Source organism: Rattus norvegicus, chromosome 1 (genome assembly GCF_036323735.1).
Source record: "Rattus norvegicus strain BN/NHsdMcwi chromosome 1, GRCr8, whole genome shotgun sequence".
In the NCBI taxonomy this organism is placed as follows: Eukaryota; Metazoa; Chordata; class Mammalia; order Rodentia; family Muridae; genus Rattus; species Rattus norvegicus.
The window spans coordinates 100249529-100254026 of NC_086019.1; the positions used below are offsets into that span (position 1 = coordinate 100249529).

The window sequence follows — 4498 nt, forward strand, 5'->3', positions numbered from 1 at the left end:
CTGCAGCATTGGCTGAACCAGTCAGAGCAGTTATGGAGAGCTTGCCCTAGTGGTGTAGCTGTGTAAGAGCTGACATTCTGACAAACCCAGCTACTTCCTAGGCCCAGATCCAGGGCTTTGATTTGGGTCACCTCCACCTCTACCCCATCTCTGAAGTGTTAGAGGATGTGAAGGGGCTGGCCCTGCAGATCCAAAGCTTGAGGATCTCCATGTCACAGGGCAACAACGGTGTGGGACTGTGTGCTGGGGGCTTTCCCATGGCAATCTCTGGCCCTGCTAGGTGCTTGGGTTCGGGTAAGGGGGAGAGAACTCAGGCAGGGAGGGAGGACTGCTTCCAGTGCCTCCGCTGCTGGCTCTGCTCCTTTCTGCTGCTGCTTCTTCAGTTGCTCAGGCCGGACTGAACTCAGGAGACTGACTAGCTGGTGAGGGTTGCAGGGGAGTTTCTGGAGGTGATTTCAGGAGAGCAGATCTCTTCCCCAAGCAGCGGTGTTACAGCTCTTATGACAGAAGCTCTCAGATGATGGAATAATTCCTGTACACCCTTAATCCTTCTGAACACAACACTTAAATACAGTTTTTGGATGGGACAGTGTCTGATAGCAGGTACTTCCTATTGGTTTGGCCTGAGAGCTTGGGAAGACCTCATCTACATATTTGGGAGTGTGGTCCTGACTGATCTGTCAGGTCTTGAGCCTATGTGACCTGTGGTCACATCCTCACCTGTAGGGGCAGGGCTTGGAGCATTGCCTCTGTGACTGATCTGACTCAAACCTTTGTACAGCTGTCTGTGGGGCCTGAGAAGGCCCTGATCTCCTGGGAGACTGGGAATGCACCTGCCTTCCCTTTTAGCTGCCCTCCCCCATCCCTCTCCCTCCTGGGATTCAACCTATCTCGCCCAGGAATCAGGGTACCTTTCACAGCCTGCCATCCTATACAGCAGGATATCTGAGAGGAGTCCCAGTGAGGATCCAGTATTGATAGCAGGAAAGTTCAGAGGCCTCTTACCAAACAATGACTCAATTCAATGAACATTTGCAAGTAAAGACCTGTGGATAAAAGGGTACTCTGTGTGACACAGTGCAGACTCATGACAATATATATTTTTCACTTGTTTGGTTCATTTTATTTTCTTTTGGAGGGGCAACTGCAAGGGCCTCCTGAGGATGGATATCAAGCGGCAGGAAGATCATGGGATTGAGGAGTATGATGTGAAAGTTACAAAGACTCCATTAAAGGTTTTAAGTATGTTTAGGGGCATTTCAGAAATTGTTGAAAATTCTCCCTTTATTCCAAGACAATTCATTTAATAATTTGTTTATAACATACATTTCTTCATATCAACCCAGTGAACAGCTATCTATCCATCCAGTTATTTTGAATCAAGTTCTCACTATGGAGCCCTGGCTGGCCTTGAGCTCACCATGTAGACCAGGTGGCCTCGAACTTAAGGTAAAACTATTATTGCACCTTCTTTCTCAGATTCAGCTAATATATGTCAGAAGCCAGCCATTTGAATGCTAATGAACTGGGTTTTGATTTTGAGACAGAGTCTCACTGTGTAACACTGGCTGATCTGAAACTTGCTTTTTAGACCAAGTAGGCCTCCAACTCATAGAGATCTACCTGCCTTTGCCGTTGCTTCTGTCTCTTGAGTGCTGGGATTAAAGCCATATGCCATTCTCTTTTGTTTTATTTTTGAAACAAGGTGTCACTCAAATTCAGGCTGCCCTATATCTCTATGTGTGTAGCCCAAGCCTCTCTCCAAGTCATAGAAATGGTCCTGTCTCAGTCTCTTGGTGCTGGAATGGCGAGACCAAATGCCCAGGTAAAGGATTTTTGTTAAGCCCTGTGGAGACCATCTCCATTGTGAGGTGCATGAACTGAAAACCAAATATATTAGATAAAAAAGAGGGTTACAGGTTTGGAACAAAGACTGTTGAGACACAGGGCCCTTCAATGTTTTATTGGGAGGATTATAGCATCACACTACAGGCTAGTGGGGTTCAGGAGGGGAGACAAGCCTTCAGTTTAAACAGCAAAAGGGTTTCTGACTTCAGGTTTGTTTTAAAAGAATGGGTACATTCCCATCATGCGATTTAACCCATGTGCCAGGAGTTGAGGAGGAAGGCATTACACAAGGGCCAACTTAGAATCCAAAACTGGATTCCCTCTTAAATGCACCAGAGGGAATTGGACTTGCCGCATCAGCAAAGGGGAGGGAGAGAACTCAACTTTCTGTGAGAGCTGCAAGGTCAGCAGGGGTTGTTAAGCCTCTGAAGAGGGAGAGGATATAGTGAGGGGTGGCCAGATTTGGGGGAGAGCTGCAGCAAGGGGTTATTCTCCAGGGGGAGGGGGTACTTCAAATATGTGGTGCATTTACTTTTGATAGAAACATTAGAGAAGATCCAGTGGGGAAACAAGGCTTCCCAATAAATCTTACTAGAATACACGAGCATCCACCCATACAAAACAGTTGCACACGCACATCGTTCACAAAACTAACTCAGAGTGGATCCTAAACCTAAACATGAACTGCAGAGTGCAGAAGTTGTGCAAGAGAACCCAGAGCAAGTAGGGGCTGGAAACAGGCATGGTCCACAACTCCAAGGCAACTGAGCCTGCTAGGAAGCCACTCTACTAAGCTACCAAGCCATTCTAGCTGTTTTTTCTAATGCAAGATGTATGTGCATACTCTGAACAGAGATGTCACCTACAGGGAAGCTTATCCAGGTGGGGCAGAGCTGCACCGTTGCTGCTCTGAGGCGAAGCTGTCCAGTGGCCGTCAGTCAGACCCAGTTTTCAGCCACTAACACAATACAGAGATGGCACCGGATGCCTTGTCTGGTTGCTAAGTCCTGGCTCAACTCTGGGGGAGGATCTACACTGACTAGCTTTAGCGACTCACTTGCCTGCTCCTTCCTTGCTCACCATGCTGACTCCTGATCTCTCCTGAGTGCTCCCTACAGCTCCTTAGCAGCAGCATTCAAAGCACAGTCCACTGGTGCCCTGCCTCACTCTCAGAGACAAACCCAAGCCTTGGCCGTTGAGATGAGCCTGCCTCCTGCCATTCCCAGGAGTTTGTGCTTGAACGACACAGCCTTATATCCTGATTGGCTATAGAAACACAGTGACTGGAGCAGAATCCTTAGGGAGGGAACGGAGCAGAAATGGTAGGCTTGAACCTGGCCCAGCTATAGGTAGATTTGCAGGCTAGCAGAAAGCTTTCCTGCCACCTGGAGTTAAGGCGATTTTCCATTCAGTAGGGACTTTTTGTTATTCCTTCTTGGTTAGGAGTAATGCCATTACATATCCAAAGGAATGAAATCCCTTGCTTCACCACAGGAAAGGAGCCCTGCACATACTAGCTTTCTATGGAACCTCACAAGATTTCCAGGGATTAAGAATTCATGCCAAGAACTGTTCACACCTTATCTCTCAGGCTCCAGAATTTCATCCACCAAACAAACAACTCAGTAACAACAAAAACGTCAAGTGGAGCCTCAAGCTTGCAATCGCATCACTCAGGACGAAGAGACAGGAAGCCCATGAGCCCATCCTGGGCTACAGAACTTGTTTTTTGGTTTTAAACAATAAAACATTTGTAACACAAAACGAACTCTAAACAACTTCATACAGAAAAAAAAATGTGTTAAAAACAAACAAAAAAATTACTAATGTATGAGAAAGTGTAGTTTTGAAAAAGGATGAGATACCCATGCCCGCCTGGCCCATATTGGGCACAGCCAGCAGAGGTGAGCACTGTCCTCTGAGCTGTCAAGGTCACAGCTGGGCCTGCCTTCCAGAGGAGACTTGCAAGGTCCCAGGAACATAGAGGTTAGACCCCTCCCCACCAATCCCCCGCCTGCTGGGTCTACCTGAGGCATGCCCAGAAGAGGTGAGCGGCATGCTCTTCCCTGATCTCTGTCATCAGACCCATGGTTGTGTCTGCCTTCCTGAGGAGACTTCTAGGTACCAGGAATATCTAGCCAACACCAGGTGAGAACAATGACCAGGAGCCAACTCAAGAACACCATCCACAGAACAGAGCAATATGGCAATGCCAGAGCCCAGCTATCCTGCTACAGTGAGCTCGGGATAGCCTAACAGTCTAAGCCGAAGAAGATGACCTTAAATCCAATCTTATAAAGATGATAGAGGCCTTTAAAGAGGAAATGAATAAATCCCTTAAGTAAATACAGAAGAATACAAACGCATGAAGGTAATATAGAAAGTGGGTCAACATCTGAAAACGGAAATAGAAGCAATAAAGAAAACACATACAGAAGGAATTCTAGAGAAAAATAACGTAAGGAAGAGAACAGGAACTACAGATACAAGCATCACCAACAAAACATAGGAGAGGAAAGAGAGAATCTCTGATGTAGAAGACACAATAGAAGATATTGATACATCAGTCAAAGGCAGTGTTAAAAATAAATTCCTGATACAAAACACCAAAGGAATCTGGGAGACTATCAAAACACCAACCCTAAGAATA

The 4498-nt window shown here is 46.5% G+C and overlaps 1 long non-coding RNA gene across 3 annotated transcripts in view; it reads right to left on the reverse strand.

Annotated features, from left to right (window-relative positions):
* LOC102548014 (uncharacterized) overlaps positions 1 to 4498 on the reverse strand; it is a 32681-nt gene that overhangs the window by 16881 nt on the left and 11302 nt on the right. The window lies entirely within an intron of this gene.